Here is a 24,854-nt window from a genome sequence, read left to right as displayed (position 1 = left end):
TTAGTCCACTGCTCTGCACACAGTACGTGCCAATAAATATGACTGAATGATTGAATTCTAGAAAACAGTAATGCTGGACAAATTGGGTGGTTGTGGAATACAGAATTACCCCACATCAAGAAGCCCTTTTGGCACTGATGTCATATGAATGGGCCTCTATCTTGTGGATTCCTGTCCATTAGTGTCCCCTGTTCTTCAAGAGGAAAGAGGAAGATGCACTCTGCTTTTACCATATTCTGGGCATGGGCTGAGTTTTTTCACCACTGTAATTTTTCTTCCATAAAGCCTGGACAGCTTGCCAAAGCATTTTTTAAGCAGTTCGATGTTTGATCTTCCAGAGTTCCTTTTTATAATCATGTGAATCGGGAATAAATCTTGGGGAATATTGAGTAGTGTTTATTTTGCTTTTCTTGTATTCCTCTTAAGAGTTCAATCAACATACTTAGGAACGGATAAAAGTGAATCTTTAAGCCAAAGGATTTGATAAAAGCCTGCCTCAGGGCATACTTAGCCAGATTCTGGCATCAGCTATGCCTTGGCATTAGTAAATAGATGAGTAATTGGTGTCAGAATTAGACAAGAGAAACTGATGGAAGAATTTGGCTCATGTTAACTGTAAACTTCTGAAGAGTTTTAGCTAAGAAAAAATATCCTGCACATATAAAGCTTTCCTTCTTTCCTCTTTGAAATCTTGAAATTAGCAATGTCTTAAGCTACCTGCATTTGAGATTTGCTCTAGCCTAATTCAGGCCTCATTTTGACAACTTTGATTGATTGATTAAAAGCTCCCATGCGGTTTACTGGGAATACAAAACACAAAGACTCAAACCCCAAACCAATTTACAAAAACAAAGTCATTTTGTTTTTAGTCAATCAATGCTATTTATTGAGAGCTAGGGGTAGGGCACTGTAATAAGCACTCAGGAGAGTAGCAACAACAGAGTTAGCCGATACATTCCCTGCCCACAACAAGCTTTTAAGAAGTGAGCCCCCGTTAAGGGAACTAATTTGAAGCAGTTCTTAGCAACAACACACTGCGTGAATAGCCAGGACAATTTTCTACTAGGGCAGAATGGCAACCTTTTAAATAGGGGAAGGAATAAAAATGCAATGCGGGATATTCTACAGATTCTACTACCAATCTAAGAAAATTTCCTCGAGACCAGTACTGCCCATGTTGTTTGGGTTGATGAAATCTGATCCCTTGGTCGGCAATGAGGACTGGGTTGGAGAGGGGTGAAGGGGTGCTTAGACTCAAGCCCCTTTAATCATTCCTTTTGGGTCCTGGAAAGAGGCTGGGGGATTGAAGGAAGTTTGAGAGGAGACTTTGTGGCTCCAGGTTTGGTGTGATGGCATCTTTAAATTTCTACCTCCCTGAGTAGTATGTAAGTATGTATGTAAGACAGATTGGAAGCAGCATGGTGTAGTGGATAGAGCATGTGGTGTAGTGGGAGTCAGAAGGTCGTAGGTTCTTAACCCAGCTCTGCCACTTATCTGCTGTGACCTTGGGTGGAGAAGTCACATCACTTCTCTGTGCCTCAGTTACCTCATCTATAAAATGGGGATTGAGACTGGGATCCCCATGTGAAACAGGGACTCCACCGCAGTGGTTTAACAAATATACCAATTATTATTATTATTACTATGGGCAGAGATCTTGTCATCTTCCATTACACTTTCCCAAGTGCTTAATACAGTACTCTGCACACAGAAGGTGGTCAGCAAATACTACTGTGTGACTGGTTGGTTGGACAGAGACTCCAGGGATTGGGTCCACAGTATCCCTTATTATATGTGTCTGGTTCCCTGGACCCTTTGGCCCTGTGTTTGGTAACTATTGTTCTCAAGAGACACACTCCCCCTCTTCCCCGCCGCCCAGCTATCTTTCTGTGAAACAGCTTGGTGTAGTGGAAAGAGCACGGGCCTGGTTGTTGGGGGGGAGGAGGTCATCCAAGGACAGGGGCTCTGCATTTGTCAGTCATGTGACCTGGTGCAAATCATTTAACTTGTCTGTGTCTTAGTTTCTTCATCTGTAAAATGGAGATTAACACTGTGAGCCCCATGCTGGGACAATATTCTGTCAACCCCTGCCTTTAGTACAGTGCCTGGAACATTGTAAGCCCTTAACAAATACCCTCCGCAAGCCGAAAAAAAACCAACAACAAACTTACACCACACTGGCTCCTAAACCGTGGTGAAGTAGGAGACTGTCCTCCCTTCAGATTCATTTCCTCTCAGCCCAAGGCAAGGGTAATGAGAGAGGAGGGGAAGTGAGCAGAGCAGTCCATGACATCATGATGCTGCAATGCACTGTTGCAACAGCACAGAATTCTAGGGTGGTGAATGCTGCTTTAAATGGGTCCTTATGGCCAATCAAAAGATAAGTCCGTATGAAATTCTATGTTAGGTCTGATTACACTCTAACGCCACTTTTCCCTGGAGAAGCAGTATGGCCTAGTGGATAAAGCATGAGTCTGAGAGTCAGCAGGACCTGGGCTCTGCCACTCATCTGCTATGTGACTGTGGGCATGTCATTTCACTTCTCTGTGCCTCAGTTCCCTCATCTGTAAAGTGGGGATTAAAACTGTGAGTCCCATGTGGGATGGGGACTGTGCCCAGCCCAATTTGCTTGTCTCCAATCCAGCACATAGTAAGCATTTTAAAATACCACAGTTATTATTATTATTATTATTCCCTTTGTGTCCTTAAAATAAGCATAAGCCAGCGAACTTCCTAAAACTGGATTTTTCTGATCAGCACAACTAGCCAGCTGTCTACAAATTTAAACTGCTCTGCTGACTATGAGAACCATGGAGTGTTTTCTTTCTAAAATCAAAAACTTTGGTAATAAAAGTTCTTTATGTTGCAAAACTATTTCAACAACCCAAAAGAACTTGTTCTATCATTTCTATGGAGAAAATCAACTCCAAGGAGAATGCAAATTCTCAACAGTGTTGAAGTATTTGTTGCTGAATTGTACTTCCCAAGCGCTTAGTATAGTGCTCTGCACACAGTAAGCGCTCAATGCGATTGAATGAAGTATTGAAATTTGACCAAGCACAAACAGACAGCTTTTTTTTAACCCTTCAGTATATTGATTTATAAATCACAAGATAAAATGCTGCCCCAAAGCAGACAGAAAAATCAGATGCCAGCCCATTTAGAGATATTTTTATTTTAGACATTCATCCCTGAAGTCATTCAGAACTGAAATCACCCTGTGAAGGTTACTGCCTGCTTCACATTCACAAGCTCTAAGGCTATAGTCAAGACTAAAATAAATGGTATTTTACACCCTTCTTACTACCTCAGAACTTATGCCTTCACAACCTCATAGCACTTTTGTTAACAATTCAGTACTCTTTTAAGCACCTGTTGCCGTCATCTCCCCCCACCCCTTGGAGGCAGGGATCCTGTCTCTTACCTCCACTGTACTCTTCCAAGTGCTTAGTACAGACTTCTGTACACAGTAGGTGCTCAGAAAAAAACTACTTCTCACTGAATACGCTTACATATGTTAGAAAATTCACAAAAAGGACCAACTTTGGCATTATTGTGACTTATTAACAAATTATTTTTGTTTCTTTTAAAATATGCATGTTGCCAAAAAGCCTCTAGTACATGTACTAAGAAACCCAATTAAATAATGGCAACAGCCAAATTTCAAAGCAATTTAGGGTCGTGGTAATAGTGGTATTTTCTGAGCCCCTCTTGACTGCAATGTACTGTAATAAGCACTTGGGAAGATTCAGTGGAAGCAAAACATACACTACCTCCCCACAAGGAGCTTACACTCCAATGATGATGATGACATTTGTTAAGCACTTACTATGTGCCAAGCACTGTTCTAAGCACTGGGGGGATACAAGGTAATCAGGTTATCCCACATGGGGCTCACAGTCTTAATTCCCATTTTACAGATGAGGTAACTGAGGCACAGAGAAGTTAAGTGACTTGCCCAAAGTCACACAGCTAAAAAGTGGTGGAGCCAGAATTAGAACCCATGACCTCTGACTCTCAAGCCTGTGCTTGTTCCACTGAGCCACGCTGTTTCTCTTAATGGGACCACTAACAAGGAGGACTTTGCAAGAATGGGAATTCCAAAAAAACGGTCCTTCCTGGAAAATGTTCCTCTCAAATTTCAACCTCTAAGGATTGTTAGAAAGCACACGAGGCTATTTATTCTCCAGAACCAGAGTAAAAGCGTATTAATTCAGGATTTAAGAAAACTAACCCCTAAAAACCCCAAAGTTTAAAAACTCTGTTAAAAGTGATCTAACTTTCTGATCACATTTCCTCATTTCATGACTCTGCAGACTATTACTGTTTATAGGCTCTGGTATACCAAGTCCTGGCAGATCTCAAGTTCTATGCCAAGATCAGAGATCCCCCTGATCTCTGAGTGCCCTTTCACTGCTGCTCTGGTAAATTAGCTACAAGTAAAACCTGCCCCAGAAAAGCTTCCTAGTGCATGGGGAAACAGTTAACTAATTTCTATAAAATGGTGCTAAAATGGTCTTTTCAAAAAAATAAAAGTTGAGCCCATGTCTCCCCACTCTTCAAGAGCCTCCAGTAGTTGTCCATTCTCCTCTGCATCAGAGACTCTTCATGAGCAGCTTTAAAGCAATCAGTCACCTTGCCCCCTCCTACCTCACCCAGTCTGAACACTTAGCTCGTATAATGCCAACCTACTCACTGTTCCTCGATCTCATCTATCTCACTGCTGACCCCCTGCCCAAGTCCTGCTTCTGGCCTGAAACTCCCTCTCCTTTGATATGTCATTGAATGTTTTTTTATCAATTCTGTTATACTGTACCCTCCGAAGTGCTTCGGACAGTGCCCTCCACCCGGTAAGCACTCAAAACGACAGATGGATTGATTTACAACAAACCACCACTCTCACCTTCAAAGCGTTATTGATGATGATGGATTTGTTAAACTCTTACTATGTGCACTGTTCTAAGCGCTGGAATAGATACAAGGTTATCAGGTTGTCCCATGTGGGGTTCACAGTCAATCCCCATTTTCCAGGTGAGGGAACTGAGGCCCAGAGAAGTAAAGTGACTCGCCCAACGTCACACAGCAGACAAGTGGTGGAAGCAGGATTAGAATCTATGACCTTCTGACACCCAGGCCCGTGCTCTATCACGCTGCTTCTTTATTAAAATTACACCCCCTCCAGGAGGCCTTCCCTGATTAAGTCCTCATTTCTCCTACTCCCCCTCCCTTCTGCTTCGCAGATGCACTGGATCCGAACCTTTTGAGCACTTGATGATCACCATTATTCATGGTGTTTTTTGAGCGCATACTGTGTGAAGAGCACTAAGTGCTTGGGAGAGTACAATACAGCAGAACTGGTAGATGGTAGACACTTTTCGCCTCCACAATGATCACCCCACCCTCAGCAATTATGTCCATATTAATAACTTCTTTTCATGTCCGTCTCCCCCTCTAGACAGCAGAACTGGTAGATGGTAGACACTTTTCGCCTCCACAATGATCACCCCACCCTCACCCTCAGCAATTATGTCCATATTAATAATTTCGTTTCAGGTCCGTCTCCCCCTCTAGACTTTAAGTGCCTCGTGCAGGGAATGTGTCTGTCTACCAACTCTGTTGGATTGTACTCTCCCAAGCATTTAGTCCAGTGCTCATTGATTGACTAATGCAGGTAGAAGCGAAAACAACAGCAGGCACTGCAAGCCACAAACATTTCAGCACAACAGCTGTCAGCCTCAGTATGTCTGCAACGCAGCCAGGACTCTGCCAGAGGCCACCCACCCACCCACAGGTGAATTTCATCAGTGGTAGCGTCTTCTTTGAGAATGAAGAGGTTATAGATCTAGATCCATATGCGTAAGGTGTACAGTGAGAATAAAAATTCAGCACCAACTCAAATCATTAGATTACATTTAGAAAAAAAAATTGCAACATTATTTCCCAGTAGGTACTTTGTGGAATTTACTGGTGAGAAGCAGCCTAGTCTAGTGAAAAGTGTGCAGGCTTGGGAGTCAGGGGACCTGAGTTCTAATTCCCACTCCGCCGCTCGTCTGCTGTGTGACCTTGGGAAGTCACTTCGCTTCTCTGGACCTCAGTTTCCTCTTCCGTAAAATGGGGATTAAGAGCATGAGCTTCATGTGAGACGGGCACTGAGTCCAACCCTATTATCTTTTATCTCCTCTAGTGCTTAATACCGTACTTGGCACATAGTAGGCACTTAAATGCTATAAAAAAAGAAAGTCCTAAGAATCAATTATATGATGCCTGCACAGGCATTTCTCTCCTGACGAATTCATTTATTCATTCAATCGTATTTATTGAGCGCGCTTACTGTGTGCAGAGCACTGTACTAAGCGCTTGGGAAGTACAAGTTGGCAACATAGAGACTGTCCCTACCCAACAGCGGGCTCACAGTCTAGAAGAAGACTGTGAGCCCCCCGTGGGACAACCTCATCACCTTGTAACCTCCCCAGCGCTTAGAACAGTGCTTTGCACATAGTAAGCGCTTAATAAATGCCATTATTATTATTATTATCTAACTGGACATAATGAGTAGAAGAAATCAGTATTCTAGCTGAAGCTAGAAGAAAAAGGTTCTAAAAGGTACAGTACCTGCTTCTTCGATCTGCCTGGGTTCTTTCAGCCCTCAGCGAAGACAGGGAGAACTACTTGCAGGGACTCTGTTGTAGCCTATCTGGGTGATCGCTTTAGGGTGGCCACACCCCTGTTTGCACACTGGTTTTCCTGGGAGGAAGGGGAGGGGTGAGTGATGTAGGGGTGAGCTCTGACCTTTGTCATCCTTCCTTGGTCCTACAATGATACCCTGTGTCAATTTGCAAAGGCCCCAGCCAAGCCAATCTTGGGTTGAGAAGGTTAGGGCTTTATTCTGGCTAGACCTGACTGTCCTTAGTGAGGTGAAAAAGGGAGGGAGGAATGAAAGGAGGGAAAGAACCTGTTCAAATAATAATAATAACAATAATGACGATGACATTTATTAAGCGCTTACTATGTGCAACGCATTTAAGTGCTTACTACGTGCCAAGTACCGCATATGCTATCTTGATAGGGGAGATCCCACATCCTTTAGGTTGCAGGCCCCCTCGGGGCATTTTGCTTCTGTTGTACACTCCCAAGTGCTAAGTAATAATAATAACAATAATAATAATGGTATTTGTTAAGCGTTTACTATGTGCCAAGCACTGTTCTGAGCGCTGGGATAGATGCAAGGTAATCAGGTTGTCCCACGTGGGGCTCACAGTCTTAATCCCCATTTTACACATGAGGGAACTGAGGCACAGAGAAGTTAAGTGGCTTGCCCAAAGTCACACAACTGATAATCAATCAATCAATCAATCATATTTATTGATCGCTTACTGTGTGCAGAGCACTGCACTAAAGTGCTTGGGAAGTACAAGTTGGTAACATATAGAGACAGTCCCTACCCAACAGTGGGCTCACAGTCTAAAAGGGGGAGACAGAGAACAAAACCAAACAGACTAACAAAATAAAATAAATAGAATAGCTATGTACAAGCAAAATAAATAAATAAATAGAGTAATAAATATGTACAAACATATATACAGGTGCTGTGGGGAAGGGAAGGAGGTAAGATAAGGGGGATGGAGAGGGGGACGAGGGGGAGAGGAAGGAAGGGGCTCAGTCTGGGAAGGCCTCCTGGAAGAGGTGAGCTCTCAGTAGGGCCTTGAAGGGAAGTGGTGGGGCCGGGATTAGAACCCATACCCTCTGACTCCCAAGCCCGGGCTCTTTCCACTAAGCCACGCTGCTTCTCTACAGTGTACAGAGTACAGTTCTCTGTCCACAGTACTCGCCAAACACTGTTGTTTAATACACATAACTGATTTAACACAAACCTGGCACCCCTCTCTGGGGCTCCCTGGAATTGCAGACAGAGGAAATGCTGGAGCCCAAAATCAATCGATGATATTGATTGAGAGCTTACTATGTGCAGAACACTGTACTCAGCGCTTGGGAAAGTGCAACAGACTTAACAGACACCTTCCCTGCCAATAACGAGTTTCCCATAAGGTTCAGATTAAACTGGGGATTAAATACCTTTTGTCTCTTCCTCTTGGACTATGAGTCCCTAGTCGGTCAGGGACTATGACTGACCCGACTGTACTTTATCTACCCAAGTGCTTAGTATTGTACTTGGCAGGTAAGTAAGCGATTAACAAGTCTTCGAATTCTGTTGTATTGTACTCTCCCAATACAGTACTCTGTATATTCATTCATTCAATCATATTTATTGAACGCTTACTATGTGCACAGCACTGTACTAAGTGCTTGAAAAGTACAATTCAGCAACAGATTCACTCATTCATTCATTCATTCAATCGTACTTATTGAGCACTTACCGTGTGCAGAGCAATCAATCAATCAGTCGTATTTATTGAGCACTTACTGTGTGCAGAGCACTGTACTAAGCGCTTGGGAAGTACAAGTCGGCAACATATAGCAAAGGTCCCTACCCAACAACAGGCTCACAGTCTAGAAGGGGGAGACAGACAACAAAACAAGTTCACAGGCATCAATAGCATCAATATAAATAGAATTACAGATATACACATATCATTAATAAAATAAATAGAATAATAAATACAAATACACACAAGTGCCATGGGGCAGGAAGTGGCAGAGTAGAGGGAATAGGGGCGATGGGGAGGGGAGGAGGAGCAGAGGAAAAGGGGGGGCTCAGTCAGGGAAGGCTTCCTTGAGGAGGTGAGCTTTCAGTAGGGCTTTGAAGGGGGGGAAGTGTGCTAATCTGGCGGATGTGAGGAGCATATAGTAAGCACTCAAATACCATTGATTGATTGACCACAATAAACAATTATAATAATGACAATAATGATAATCTGGTCTGATGGGCTTTGGCTTCCTTCTCCAAAGCTCAGGGGCCCAAAGGGCTAATGAGGGAAGGCAAAAATGGGGATTCCTTACTGCTTGCTTACTTTCTCTCCTAGACTGTAAAGTCGTTATGGGCAGGGAAAGTGTCTGGTAATTCTGTTGTACTGTTCTAAGCACTCAGTACAGTGCTCTTTGTACATAGTAAGCACTCAATAAATGTCACTGATTGACTGATTCCTTCTAAGCACTCTTTCATTCTTTAGCTTACAGAGCACTCCACCCCCACATCCCTAGAGAGAGTCAAGACTCGCAGCCGTTTGGTCTTTTGAGACTTCGAGGGGCCCTGGGGGAAGGGTGTGTTCCGGGAATCCCACCCGAACCCCTCCCCAAAGCAAGAAATGGGGGCACCCTGGTGGGCTTCCAAATATTTCCTGCTTTATAATAATAATAATAATAATGATGGCTTTTGTTAAGCGCTTACTATGTGAAAAACACTGTTCTAAGCACTGGGGGGATACAAGGTGATCAGGTTGTCCCACGGGGGGCTCACAGTCTTAATCCCCATTCCACAGATGAGTTAACTGAGGCTCAGAGAAGTTAAGTGACTTGCCCCAGGTCACACAGCAGACATGTGGCAGAGCTGGGATTAGAACCCACGACCTCTGGCTCCCAAGCCTGTGCTCTTTCCACTGAGCCATGCTGTATGTTCCCTTTAAGTAGTAATGCACACTTAGCAATGCAGTTAAAGTACTTTAAGACGATGCATTGTCCCAGTTATCAGGGTATTTAAAATTTCCTTTTTTGAGTTACCAAAATCATTTGTCGTTTTCAGCATCCCTTTTTCCTCTAGATAACTTCCGCGTAATTCTTATTATTATTGTATTTGTTCAGTCCTGACTATGTGTACCGTACTAAGCACCATTCAAGATAAATCAGGTTGGACACAGGCCCTGTACCACAGCGTAACAATAGTAATAATAATGATGGTATTTCAATCAATCAATCAATTGTATTTATTGAGCGCATACTATGTGCAGAGCACTGTACTAAGCGCTTGGGAAGTACAAATTGGCAACACATAGAGACAGTCCCCACCCAACAGTGGGCTCACAGTCTAAAAGGGGGAGACAGAGAACAGAACCAAACATACCAACAAAATAAAATAAATAGGATAGAAATGTACAAGTAAAATAAATAAATAAATAAATAAATAGAGTAATAAATATGTACAACCATATATACATATATACAGGTGCTGTGGAGAAGGGAAGGAGGTAAGATGGGGGGATGGAGGGGGGGCGAGGGGGAGAGGAAGGAAGGGGCTCAGTCTGGGAAGGCCTGGAGGAGGTGAGCTCTCAGCAGGGCCTTGAAGGGAGGAAGAGAGCTAGCTTGGTGGAGGGGCAGAGGGAAGGAGGGCATTCCAGGCCCGGGGGAGGACGTGGCCGGGGGTCGACGGCGGGACAGGCGAGAACGAGGTACAGTGAGGAGATTAGCGGTGGAGGAGCGGAGGGTGCGGGCTGGGCAGTAGAAGGAGAGAAGGGAGGTGAGGTAGGAGGGGGGCGAGGTGATGGACAGCCTTGAAGCCCAGGGTGAGGAGTTTCTGCCTGATGCGCAGATTGATTGGTAGCCACTGGAGATTTTTGAGGAGGGGAGTAATATGCCCAGAGCGTTTCTGGACAAAGATAATCCGGGCAGCAGCATGAAGTATGGATTGAAGTGGAGAGAGACACGAGGATGGGAGATCAGAGAGAAGGCTGGTGCAGTAGTCCAGACGGGATAGGATGAGAGCTTGAATGAGCAGGGTAGCAGTTTGGATGGAGAGGAAAGGGCGGATCTTGGCAATGTTGCGGAGCTGAGACCGGCAGGTTTTGGTGACGGCTTGGATGTGAGGGGTGAATGAGAGAGCGGAGTCGAGGATGACACCAAGGTTGCGGGCTTGTGAGACGGGAAGGATGGTAGTGCCGTCAACAGAGATGGGAAAGTCAGGGAGAGGACAAGGTTTGGGAGGGAAGACAAGGAGCTCAGTCTTCGACATGTTGAGCTTTAGGTGGCGGGCGGACATCCAGATGGAGATGTCCTGAAGGCAGGAGGAGATGCGAGCCTGGAGGGAGGGGGAGAGAGCAGGGGCAGTGTATTTGTTACATGCTTACTATGTGCAAAGCACTGTCCTAAGTGCTGGGATTGATATAAGGTAATCAGGTTGTCCCATGTGGGGCTCAGCCAATCCCCATTTTACAGATGAGGTAACTGAAGCACAGAGAAGTTAAGTGACTTGCCCAAAGTCACACAGCTGATAAGTGGTACAGTCGGGATTAGAACCCACGACCTCTGACTTCCAAGCCCGGGCTATTTCCACTAAGCCACACAGCTTCTCTAAGTCTAAGTAGGAAGGAGAGCAAGTAACCCCACTGGTCAGTAAGTGCCTGGCACATAGTAAGTGCTTAATAAATATCATAATTATTATTAGATCAGTCATAGTCTCTGTCCCACATAGGGTTCCCAGTCTAAGAAGGAGGGAGGTCAGTGGTTAGGTGAATAATAGTAATAATAATCATAGTATCTGTTAAGTGCTTACTATGTGCTAGGCTCTGTACTAAGCACTGGGATAGATACAAGCAAATCTGACCAGACATAGTCTCTGTCCCAAATGGGAATCACAATCTTAATCCTAATGTTATAAATGAGGTAACTGAGTCCCAGAGAAGTGATTTGCCCAAGGTCACACAGCAGACAAGGGGCAGGGCCAGAATGAGAACCCTTCTGACGTATGGGCCCGTGCTCTAGCCATGCTGCTTCTCTGGAAGTCAGAGGACCTGGATTCCAACCCCAGCTCCACCACTTGTCTGCTGTGTGATCTTGGGCAAGTCACTTCACTTTTCTGGGCCTCAGTTACCTTATCTGTAAACTGGGAGTTTCAATACCTGTTCTTCCCCCTACTTAGACTGGTGAGCATCATGTGGGATAGGGACTATCTGACCTGATTTATCTTGTATCTTCCCCAGCACTTAGAACAATGCTTGACACAGAGTAAGCGCTTAACAAATGCCACAATTACTATTACTATTATTATCACCATCATTATTACTGGGAGAGCTGTAGGCAGTTGCATTTGTTTTCACCCCTTACAGCATTTAGGGTGCGTGTTTCTTGTGAGACCTACAAAGCACTGTTGAACAACATATCGGAGAAAAATGAATTAGAAAAAGGGATATTTTGCAATAGGAGTTTAAGTTTCCAGCTCAAGTCCAGGCAAGAACAGTGATCAGTACTTTCATTCTTTCAATTTTATTTATTGAGCACTTACTGTGTGCAAAGCACTGTACTAAGCTTGGGAAGTACAAGTTGGCAACATATAGAGATGGTCCTTACCCAACAACGGGCTGTACTTGTGAGTGGATCCTGATTTTGCAGAACCCTGAACCCCCCGCTGCAGTATAATCGGCCAAGGTGCTAAGTGCTCTGCAGCATAATTTGTAGCCTCCTGAAATAAGGCCAGCACTTGCAGATACCTTGGTTGCAAGTTTAACCTGTCCAATCACAGGCAGGCTGGTTGCACAAGTCAAATTAAATAGAATTTCTCTAAAGTGAGCCATTCCTGTTTCTTCTTCATAGTATGTATACTGATTAAACTAATACCTAGCAGCACTATTTATTTGGTGAAGGCACTTAACGTTACCATTTACAGAGGCTTCCACCCCTACGTAATTGATCAGTCTCCTGGATACTCTGGTGAGTAACAATGCTCAAGTTGCTAGGCCCTGAATTTTCAACAGTGCTTTCTGTTTAGGTTTTTTTTCCCTTTACCTGCCTAGCTAAACTACAAGGATCTTACCTAACCTCTATTCTAACCATCCTGTAGCAAACTTCACCTCACCACCACCTCCTCACCATCCTTGACTCTGCTCTCTCATTCACCCCACACATGCAATCTGTCACCAAATGCTGTCGATCTCACCTTCGCAACATCGCCAAGATCCACCCTTTCCTCTCCATCCAAATGGTTACCACATTAGCACAATCACTCATTCTCACTCTTCTCATCGGGAAGCAGCGTGGCTCTGTGGAAAGAGCACGGGATTTGGAATCAGAGGTCATTGGTTCAAATCCCGGCTCCACCACTTATTAGCTGTGTGCAGTGTGCGACTCTGGGCAAGTCACTTTACTTCTCCGTGCTTCAGTTACCTCATCTGTAAAATGGGGATTAAGACTGTGAGCCCCTCGTGGGACAACCTGATCACCTTGTAAACTCCCCAGCGCTTAGAACAGTGCTTTGCACATTGTAAGCGCTTAATAAATGTCATCATCATCATTATTATTATTATTCTATCCCGACTGGATTGCTGCATCAGCCTCCTTTCTGACCATTCAACCTCCTGCCTCTCCCCACTTCAGTCCATACTTCACTCCATTGCCTGGATTATCTTTCTACAGAAACGTTCAAGGCACGTCACCCCCACCTCAAAAATCTCCAACGGTTGCCTATCAACCTCTGTATCAAATAGAAACTCCTCACTATTGGCTTTAAAATTCTCCATCACTTTGCTCCTTCCTACCTCACCTCCCTTCTCTCTCTGTATATCCCAGCCCACACCCTTTGCTCCTCTGGTGCTAACCTTCTCCATGAGCCTCGTTCTAGCCTGCCTCACCACCAACCCCTGGCCCACATCTTAACTCTGGCCTGGAATGCCCTCCCTCCTCAAATCCTCCAAACAATCAATCATTCATTCATTCAATCGTATTTATTGAGTGCCTACTGTGTGCAGAGCACTGGACTAAGCACTTGGAAAGTCCAAGTTGGCAACATATAGAGACGGTCCCTACCCAACAATGGGCTCACAGTCTAGAAGGGGGAGACAGACAACAAAATAAAACATGTGGACAGGTGTCAAGTCATCAGAATAAATAGAAATAAAGCTAGATGCACATCATTGACAAAATAAATAGAATAGTAAATATGGACAAGTAAAATAAATAGAGTAATAAATCTGTACAAACATATATACAGGTGCAGTGGGGAGGGGAAGGAGGCAGGGCAGGTGGGATGGGGAGGAGGAGAGGAAAAAGGGGGCTCAGTCTGGGAAGGCCTCCTCGAGGAGGTGAGCTCTCAGTTGGGCTTTGAAGGGAGGAAGAGAGCTAGCTTGGCGGAGGGTGCGGGCTGGGCTGTAGAAGGAGAGAAGCGAGGTGAGGTAGGAGGGGGCGAGGTGATGGAGAGCCTTGAAGCTGAGAGTGAGGAGTTTTTGCCTGATGCGTAGGTTGATGGGTAGCCACTGGAGATTTCTGAGGAGGGGAGTAACATGCCCAGAGCGTTTCTGCACAAAGATGATCCGGGCAGCGGCGTGAAGTATAGATTGAAGTGGGGAGAGACAGGAGGATGGGAGATCAGAGAGGAGGCTGATGCAGTAATCCAGTCGGGACAGGATGAGAGATTGAATGAGCAGCGTAGCAGTTTGGATGGAGAGGAAAAGCGCTAGGGTAGATTCAGATTGGACACAGTCTGGGCCTCACGTGGGGCTCACAGTCTATGTAAGAGTATGATTTAATCCCCATTTCCCAGATGAGGAAATTGGGGCACAGTGAAGTGACATGATCTGCCTGAGGTCACAGAGCAGGCAAGTAGCAGAGCCCCATTAGAGCTCAGGTCCTTTGACTCCCAGGTTCATGGTCTTTCCACTAGGTGAGGTCATTCTTGAAGAGAAATAGATGTAGAAGTCTAGGAGCACATCTCACTATTTTGAGTCTAGGGGTGAGTGGCAGGCTGAGCTTGGGATGGGAGGGGAAGTGCTTCTCTCTCATTCATTCATCCAATCATTTTTATTGAGCACTTACTGTGGGCAGAGCACTGTTCTAAGCACTTGGGAGAGTACAGCATAACTAGCAATAGACAAATCTGCCCACAATGAGTTTACCCTCCCAACCCCATTCGCCATCTGCCCCCTCCCCTCTCAGCCAGTCTAACTCCCTTCCCAGCTCCTGACTGACCATGCCCAGAAGCATCCACTTGTAGCCCCGGAGTCTTCTGCTACCCCTGAGAGGTGCTGCTTGCAAGGACTGCGATTGTCATCCATGGGTAGGATGGAGGGAGGATGTGGGGAACTGCTCAGTCCTGGGCTATGGAAAATAAGAAGTTTTAATTGTCCTGAGAGTTATTCTCAAGAGACTGAGGCAAACTCTTAACAGGACTGTCCAAGGAAAATCAGAGAAAGTGCCCCCATTTGGAGACGGTCTATGTTTTCCACCCTCATCTATATTGGCTGCCTTTTTTTCTTCCATATACCTGATTTGGAAGGAGGGCTAACTGGGTTTTCTTTAATAATTAAGTTTCACAAAGCCAAGTTGTGGGTTCTTCTTCTCTTGGACTTTCCATTTTTGCAAGGTGAATTCTCTTATATTTAAAGCCACGGAAACTGTGCAACCTCTGATCTGTAGCCTGAGCCGATATTTGTGGTCAGGTGATTCCTAGTAGTAGTAGCAGTAATAGCAGTAGTAGTAGTCATTCATTCTTTCCTTCAATCATATTTATTGAGTGCTTAATGTGTGCACAGCACTGTACTAAACGTTTGGAAAAGTAACAATGCAGCAATAGAGACACAATCCCCTGCCCGCAACAAGCTCAGTCTAGAGAGCGTGCATTCGATCTGTCAAGCCATCACCAAATCCTGTCAGTTCAACCTTCACAACATCTCTAGAATCTGCCCTTTCCTCTTGTTGTCCACAGCGGACTTGACATGACTGACCCCATTTTGTGTATGCTGACAGTAACCCTCCATTTCTGCAGGCTGAGAGAACAAGTCTGTACAGGATGCCTTCAAGGCCATCAACAAGTAACACCCATCCGAAGAGAATTTACATCACTATTACCTATCTATGCAAGGCCATAGGGCACAAGAATTTACATCCCTATTACCTATCTATGCAAGGCGTGGGAAATGGAGAACAAAGATAATTTGTAACATCCTGCCGGTCCCAATTCCTGAAATTCCTGAAATTTCCAAATGCCCCCTCCCATGTTGCTGTAACTCAATAAAAGACACAGTGATATTGGGATCGGGGCTGCTTGTCACTCGTACCTCTCCCGGGAGGTGAACGGGCAGGTAGCCGCTTTCCTTCTTTGCTGCTCTATCGGAACTCATGTCTTCGAGTCATTTTTCCTATCTGCATCACCACCCTGGGTTCAAGAACCCTGTGGCCGATTTACACTGATTAACCTATTTTGCACCCTACTTGTCGATAACACTCTCCATCCAAACTGCTACCACGCTGATCCAAGCACTTATCCTAGCCCGCTGGACTACTGGCATCAGCCTCCTCACTGACTTCCCTGCCTCCTGTTTCGTGCGCCCCTCCACCCAGTCCATAATTCATTCTGCTGCCTGGATCATTTTGCAGAAAAACTGTTCAGTGTTCATCTCTCCACTCAAAGATCTCCAATAGTTGCCTATCCACCTCCACATCAAACAGAAACTCCTTACCATCGGCTTAAAGGCACTCAATCAGTTCGCCTCCTCCCACCTTACCTCGCTGATTTTCTAAGACAACCTTGTCCACACACTTTGATCCTCTAATGCCAACTTACTGTGCTTCCATTTTTCTATCTCATCACCTATCCATTGCCTACATCCTTCCTCTGTCCTGTATGTTGCCTAAGCTCCCCCTCTAGACTGTAAGTTCGTTTTGGGCTGGGAACCTGTCTACCAATTCTGTTGTACTGCACTCTTCCAAGCACTTAGTACAGTACTCTGCAAACAGTAAGTGATCAATAAATACCATTGACTGATTGGCCTGGAACTCCCTCCATCTCCATATATGACCACCACTCTCCTTACCTTCAAAGTCTGGTTAAAATCTCCTTCAAGAAGTCTTCCCTGATTAAGACCTTTTCCTCTACTCCATCTCAATCAATCGTTTTTATTGAGCACTTACGGTGCACAGAGAACTGACCACTTGGGACAGTACAACAGACTTGATAATAATAATAATAATAATAATGATGATGGTTTTTGTTAAGCGCTTACTATGTGCCGAGCATTGTTCTAAGCACTAGGGTAGGTACAAGGTTAACAGGTTGCACCATCTGGGGCTCACAGTCTTAATCCCCATTTTTCCCAAAGTCACACAGCCAACAAGTGGCGGAGCAGGATTTGAACCAAAGACCCATTGCTCCCAAGCCTGGGCTCTTTTCCACTAAGCCATGCTGCTTCCCTAATGGTAGACTCATTCCCTGCCCACAAGGCACTTGCAGTCTAGGTGGGGAGATGCACAAGACATTAAGTGCTTAGTACAGTACTCTGCACATAGTAAGCCCTCATTAAATATGAATGATGTGCTGTGGGGCTAAGGGTTGGGTGAATAAAGGATACAAACCCAAGTGCAAGGGTGACGCAGAAGAGAGAGGGAATAGGGGAAATGAGGGCTCATTTGGGGGAGGCCTCTTTGAGGAGGTGTGATCTTAATACGGCTTTGCAGGAGGGGAGGGGAGAGTGACAATGGTCTGTCAGATATGAAGGGGGAGGTAGTTCCAGATTCGAGGCAGGGCATCGAGGAGAGGCAAGAGGAGATCGAGGTATGGTGAGTAGGTTGGTGTTAGAGGGGCGAAGTGACCAGGCTGGGTTGTGGTAAGAGAAGCAGGGGCAGTTTTTTTAGAAAAATGATCCGGGCTGCAAAGAGCGGTATGGACTGGAGTGGGGAGAGACAGGAGGGCAGGGAGGTCAATGAGGAGGCTGATGCAGTAATCAAGGCGAGATAGGATAAGTGCTTGAATCAGCACAGTAGCAGTTTGGATGGAGAGGAAAGGAAAGATTTTAGCAGTAGTGAAGGTTGAACTGACAGGCTTTGGAGGCAGATTGAATATGTGGATTGAATGGGAGAGATGACTGGAGGACAATGTCAAGGTTATGGGCTTGTGAGCCAGGGAGAACGGTGGAGCTGTCTACAGTGATGGCAAAATGAAGGGGAGGACAGGGTTTCGTTGGGAAGATGAGGAGTTCTGTTTTGGACATGTTGAGTTTGAGGTGTCGGCGGGGCATCCAAGTAGAGAGGGCCTGAAGGCAGGAGGAAATACGAGACTGCAGACTTGGAGAGAGATCAGGGCTGGAGATGTAGATTTGGGAATCATCCACATAGCTGAAGCCAGAACTGAGCCTTGAGGGACTCCCACAGTTATGGTGTGGGAGGCAGAGGAGGAGGAACCCATTAAGGAGATTGAGAAGGGGCAATCAGAGAGGTAGGAGGAGAACCAGGAGAGGACAGCGTCAATGAAGCTGAGGTTGGGTAACATTTCCAGGAGAAAGGGGTGGTCCGCAGTGTCAAAGGCAGCTGAGTGGTGGAGGAGGATTAGGATGGAGTAGAGGTAAGGAGATCTTTGGTGACCTTTGAGAGGGCAGTTCTGGTGGAGTGAAAGGGGCACAAGCCAGACTGGAGGGGGTCAAGGAGAGAATTGGAGAAGAGGAAGTGGAAGCAGAAGGTGTAGACACCCTTCTGCAGTGCCTAAGCACTTTAGATCTGTACCATTTGAGCACTTGCTATTTACCCCACAGCACTTAGGTACATACCCATAATCTGTTCCTTTCTATTAATTTCTGTCTCCCCCTCTGGACTATAAGATCACTGTGGGCAGGGAACGTCTCAACCAACTCTGCTGTATTATCCTCTCCCCAGTGCTAAATAATAATAATAGTATTTGTTAAGCTATGTGACAAGCACGGTTCTAAGCTGCTGGGATAGATACAAGGTAATCAGGGTGGACACAGTCCAGGTCCCACAGTCTCAATCCCCATTTTACAGCTGAGGCAACTGAGGCACAGAGAAGTTAAGTGACTTGCCCAAGGTCACCCAGCAGACAAATACAGTGCTCTGCACACACTAAGCATTCCATAAATACCATCGATTGATTGACTGACCAATCCCTGGAAATTTTAACCTTTCCTGTCATTAAGATGACTTGCTTGATATGGACTCCACTCTAGCTCCGTCTTTTGACTCTACAGTGCCTGATGCTGCCGTTGTCTTCGGCCATTAATCCTGTTGCTAGCTTTCTGAAGCAGGATTTTGAAACTCTAATTCATGCTGTAATTCTATCTTCTTTAGAGGCATCAGCAATCTGAAATTCAATTTGGATTGTATCTATAGTCTCACCTGGAAAAATATATATTTACAGAGGTCTTTTAAAGTGAGTAAATTATTCCACTTTGTTTAAAATCATTTCTCTCTGGGCTCACATACAAAGGAGCTTTCAGCTCCCGTTATTCTGGGTTCATACTGCACTTGTCCTCAGTCTTTTATAGGAATTAAGTCCTTTGAGGCTATTATTTCCCCTATATCTTTGAAGCTCCAAGTGAGGGCTGCCAAGTTGGTTTCACTACAGAAAATCAAAGGCCAAGACAAAGCTTCATGACAAAGCTTCGATTTCTTGTTTTGGGAAAGGATCGAGAAACTGCATACATCACTGAAAATTACACGATGGGTTTGGAGTGGACAATTTCTTGTTTCTTAAGTATGTTCAAACAGTCGACTTTGCACAGAATTGAGAGACTAAGCAGGTGAAAGGGAAGTCAGTCAATCAATTGTATTTACTGAGCACTTACTGTGTGCAGAGCATCAGGCTAAGCGCTTGGATGAGTACAGTACAGAGTTGGTAGACATGTGCCCCTGCCCCCATGGTGCTTACTGCCTAGAAATGACATTTGTAGGGTCACCATTCACAAAGCCAGTTGCCAGGTTTATTGCAGGAATTTTAATTATCAAACTAAATATAAGCAAGTCTGCGTATAAAACAAACGGTCCTAATCCGACATAGTTTTATTTCACCGTATTGCTTTTAAAGAGATTCTAAATGAATGCCACTCTGTGCTCCTACCTATAAGATATAACAGCTAGATAATTAAATGTTTTTACTTTCAAAGAGCTAAGCATTTAACATCTCCTTCAAATCTTATTTTGTCCACAACAAAATAAGTTCCTTAGTCTTCCTTTTAGTTTCGTTGCCGTCTGCCCTTCAGACCAACACAATACATCTACCGGCTTCACTTCTGGTTGAAAATACTGTCCAACAATCAATCAATCAATCAATCAATCGTATTTATTGAGCGCTTACTATGTGCAGAGCACTGTACTAAGCGCTTGGGAAGTACAAATTGGCATCACATAGAGACAGTCCCTACCCGATAGTGGGCTCACAGTCTAAAAGGGGGAGACAGAGAACAGAACCAAACATACCAACAAAATAAAATAAGTAGGATAGAAATGTACAAGTAAAATAAATAAATAAATAAATAAACAGAGTAATAACACAATACAAAACCAATTCAACTTTGCCTCGCGGCAATTTTTCGCACATGGGATGGTTTTAAAAATAAGAATACAGTTGAAGAAACGTCATTCTGCGAAAATTGCACTTCATTTTAAAGAATTAGTTTCCCCGCAAACCCTGGGGGAAAATATCCCCCACGGGTTTGGCTACGCGAGCGTGTCCGCCAGTCTCGGGGGTATCGATGGTACCTGCCAAACCAACTTCTGCTGTCTGCTCCTGTCCAGTGTTTCCTTCAAGCCCTCCCTCTCTGGCTTCCAGCTGTTGCATCCTTAATCTTAAATGTCGATAAATTTTGGGGAAAAACCCCGGGAGTGGTGTGGGCCAGCCTGGCCCGGCTTCTCTGGTCCCCCCTGCCTGCCGGGGGAGGGGAGATGATGATGATAATAATAATAGTATTTGCTAAGCACTTACTGTGTGCCAAGCACTGTTCTAAACGCTGGGTGAGATACAAGGTTATCAGGTTGTCCCAGGTGGGGCTCACAGCTTTAATCCCCATTTTACAGATGAGGTGTGAGGCACCGAGAAATTGACTTCCCCGAAGTCACACATCTGGCAAGCGGCACAGCCAGGATTAGAACCCACGACCTGCCTCCCAAGCCTGTGCGCTTTCCATTTAAGCCACACTGCTTCTCGTGGGAGATAATAATAATAATAATAATGGCATTTATTAAGCGCTTACTAGGTGCAAAGCACTGTTCTAAGCGCTGGGGGGGTTACAAGGTGATCAGGGGCTCACAGTCAATCCCCATTTTACAGAGGAGGTAACTGAGGCACAGAGAAGTGAAGTGACATGCCCAAAGTCACACAGCTGACAATTGGCGGAGCCGGGATTTGAACCCATGACCTCTGGCTCCAAAGCCCGTGCTCTTTCCACTGAGCCATGGAGCTTTGGAAACCACCCCCGCAGAGGGAAGACAGACCCCCTAAGACCTTGTGACCCCTTGGTCCCCCGCGCGTGGGGCCTGGGAAGCCAGGGCGGTGCCCAGTGGGTGCCCATTAATGCCCGGTGAGTGTTTCGGCCGGGGGCAGCCCGGCTGTGCCAATGGGGAACATGATCCCCATGAGATCACTGAGAGCTCACCTCCTCCGGGAGGCCTTCCCAGACTGAGCCCCCTTTTTCCTCTCCTCCTCCTCCCCATCCCCCCACCCTACCTCCTTCCCCTCCCCTCAGCACTTGTATATATTTCTACAAATTTATTACTCTATTTTACTTGTACGTATTTACTATTCTACTTATTTTGCTAATGATGTGTATATAGAGAGAGAGAGAGAGAGAGAGAGAGACAGACAGAGTGGCTCAATGGAAAGAGCCCGGACTTTGGAGTCAGAGGTCATGGGTTCAAACCCCAGCTCTGCCAACTGTCAGCTGTGTGACTTTGGGCAAGTCACTTAACTTCTCTGTGCCTCAATTACATCATCTGTAAATAATAATAATAATGGCATTTGTTAAGTGTTTACTATGTGCAAAGCACTGTTCTAAGTGCTGGGGGGATACAAAGTGATCAGGTTGACCCACGTGGGGTTCACAGTCATCATCCCCATTTTACAGATGAGGTAAAATGAGATGAGAACTGAGGCTCTGAGAAGTTAAGTGATTTGCCCAAGGTCACACAGCAGACATGTAGTGGAGTCGGGATTCGAACCCACGACCTCTGACTCCAAAGCCCGTGCTCTTTCCACTGAGCCACGCTGCTTCTTTAAAATAAAGAAGCCACACTGCTTCTGTAAAATGGGGGTTAAGACTGTGAGCCCCCCGAGGGACAACCTGATCACCTTGTAACCTTCCCAGCGCTTAGAACAGTGCTTTGCACATAGTAAGCGCTTAACAATTGCATCATTATTATTATATAGCTTTAATTCTATTTGTTCTGACGATTTTGACACCTGTCTACATGTTTTCTTTTGTTGCCTGACTCCCCCTTCTAGACTGTGAGCCCGTTGTTGGGTAGGGACCGTCTCTTTATGTTGCCGACTTGGACTTCCCAAGCGCTTAGTCCAGTGCTCTGCGCACAGTAAGCGTTCAATAAATACGATTGAATGAATGATCCGCGCCCCCTCCCCCTTCTCTCGGGCCGTTCCTGTCGGGGGGAAGGGGACAGGGGGAGAGGGGCGCGCTTGGAGATCTCCCAGCGATTAGCGTTGGGTCCCTCTTTGCGGCCTGCGGGAGAGGAGTGGGGGGATCCGGGGGGTCGGAGGGTCCGGTCCTCCAGAGGGACGGTGGGAGGTCCCCCAGGCCTAATAATAATGATGGCATTGATTAAGTCCTTACCATGTGCAAAGCACTGTTCTAAGCGCTGCGGAGGTTACAAGGTGATCAGGTTGTTCCACGGGCACAGTCTTCATCCCCATTTTACAGACGAGGGAACTGAGGCTCGGAGAAGTGAAGTGACTTGCCCAAGGTCACACAGCAGACATGTGGCGGAGCCGGGATTAGAACCCACGACCTCTGACTCCCAAGCCCGGGCTCTTTCCACTGAGCCACGCTGCTTCTCTAATAATGATGGTATTTGTTAAATCAATCAATCATATTTATTGAGCGCTTACTGTGTGCAGAGCACTGTACTAAGCGCTTGGGAGGTACAAGTTGGCAACATATAGAGACAGTCCCTACCCAACAGTGGGCTCACAGTCTAGAAGGGGGAGACAGAGAACAAAACCAAACATACTAACAAAATAAAATAAAATAAAATAAAAGCGCTTACTATGTGCCAAGCACTGTTCTAAACGCTGGGGTAGATACAAGGTTACCAGGTTGTCCCACTTTGGGGCTTACAGTCTTAACCCCCATTTTCCAGATGATGTAACTGACGCCTTAGGAAAGTGACTTGCCCAAAGTCACACAGCCGACAACTGACACCTGTCTCCATGTTTTGTGTTGTTGTCTGCCTCCCCCTTCTAGACTGCGAGCCAGTTGTTGGGTAGGGACAGTCTCTGTCTGTTGCCGACTTGTACTTCCCAAGCGCTTAGTACAGTGCTCTGCACACAGTAATAGCTCATTAAATACGATTGAACGAATGAATGAATTGGTGGAGCCGCGATTAAAACCCTTGACCTCTGACGCCCAAGCCCGGGCTCTTTCCACTGGGGCACTATTACTCTATTTATTTGTACATATTTATTCTATTTATTTTATTTTGTTAATATGTTTTGTTGTCTGTCTCCCCCTTCTAGACTGCGAGCCCGCTGTTGGGTAGGGACCGTCTCTAGATGTTGCCAACTTGGACTTCCCAAGCGCTTAGTCCAGTGCTCTGCACACAGTAAGCGCTCATTAAATACGACTGAACGAGTGAACTAATTGGTGGAGCCGGGATTAGAACCCGTGACCTCTGACTCCCAAGCCCGGGCTCTTTCCACTGGGGCCTTACTACTCTATTTATTTGTACACATTAATTCTATTTATTTTATTTTGTTAATATGTTTTGTTGTCTGTCTCCCCCTTCTAGACTGTGAGCCCGCTGTTGGGTAGGGACCGTCTCTAGATGTTGCCAACTTGTACTTCCCAAGCGCTTAGTACAGTGCTCTGCACACAGTAAGTGCTCAATAAATACGATTGAATGAAGGAATGAATGGCGCCCTCCCCGCTTCTCTCCCTTCCCTTCCCATCCCGGGGCGCGGTGCCTTTCCCTCCGGGCTCGGCCGTGGCTCAATAGAAAGAGCACCGGCTTTGGAGTCAGAGGCCATGGGTTCAAATCCCGCCTCCGCCAATTGTCAGCTGTGTGGCCTTGGGCAAGTCACTTACCTTCTCTGTGCCTCAGTTCCCTCATCTGTAAAACGGGGATGAAGACTGCGAGCCCCACGGGATGGCAACCTGATTCATTCATTCAATCGTATTTATTGAGCGCTTACTGTGTGCAGGGCACTGTACTAAGCGCTTGCGAAGTATAAACCGGCGACAACCTGATCGCCTTGCATCCTCCCCAGCGCTTGGAACAGTGCTTTGCACATAGTAAGCGCTTAACAAATGCCATCATCATTATTCTGGTTATTAGCGCAGAAGTGCGTTAGCTGAGGACTTCACCTAGGGAGATGAAAAATTTATTGTGGAAGGACCCTTGGAGGTGGTGTGATTAAGACTGTGAGCCCCCCGTGGGACCACCTGATCACCTTGTAACCTCCCCAGCGCTTAGAACAGTGCTTTGCACATAGTAAGCGCTTAACAAATGCTATCATTATTATTATTATTATTAATGGCCAATCCATCCATCAATCAATCCATGCATCCCCCGATGGCCCCGCCGCCGGGCCGCCAACTTTGTCCCAGGGAGAGAGCGGGAGCGTTGAGTGAGTGGGAGGGGGGTCCGTCCTCCCCTCTTCTCCCCGGGATGGGGAGGATTAGGGTCGGGGGTCCCCCACGGCTCTCCCTCCTCCCTTCCCACCCCCGGAGCTCCAGCTTGTCCCGGCGGGAAAGCGTTGGGAAAGTGGGGGGCCCGGGGTACTTACAGGGGCTGCAGGGCCCTCGCCCTCCTCGCCGTCCTCTCCGTCCTGCCGCCTCCGTCCCGGCCGTGAGGACCTTCCCTCTTCTTCCCACTTCCCTCCTCTTCCCACTTCCCTCCTCTTCCCACTTCCCTCCTCCTTCTTCCCACCTCCCTCCTCCTTCTTCCCACCTCCCTCTTCCCCCGGGGCCGAGGGCCGGGGGCGGCTCGGGCTCCGCCGACCCCATGACGTGCTGGAAAGAGGAGGCGCC

General features: G+C 46.1%; 1 protein-coding gene across 1 annotated transcript in view; it reads right to left on the bottom strand.

Annotated features, from left to right (window-relative positions):
* Window positions 1-24,639, bottom strand: part of GCNT4 (glucosaminyl (N-acetyl) transferase 4) — a 31,070-nt gene extending 6,431 nt beyond the window's left edge. The window contains exon 1 of the mRNA XM_038765764.1: window positions 24,611-24,639. The gene's annotated coding sequence lies outside the window, so the exon portion shown is untranslated. The remainder of the gene's footprint in view (window positions 1-24,610) is intronic.
* Window positions 24,640-24,854: the final 215 nt, after the last annotated feature.

The sequence above is a fragment of the Tachyglossus aculeatus genome, chromosome 23 (genome assembly GCF_015852505.1).
Source record: "Tachyglossus aculeatus isolate mTacAcu1 chromosome 23, mTacAcu1.pri, whole genome shotgun sequence".
NCBI lineage: Eukaryota > Metazoa > Chordata > Mammalia > Monotremata > Tachyglossidae > Tachyglossus > Tachyglossus aculeatus.
Note: the sequence above shows the minus strand (reverse complement) of the source record. Positions and strands in the feature narration are given on the sequence as shown.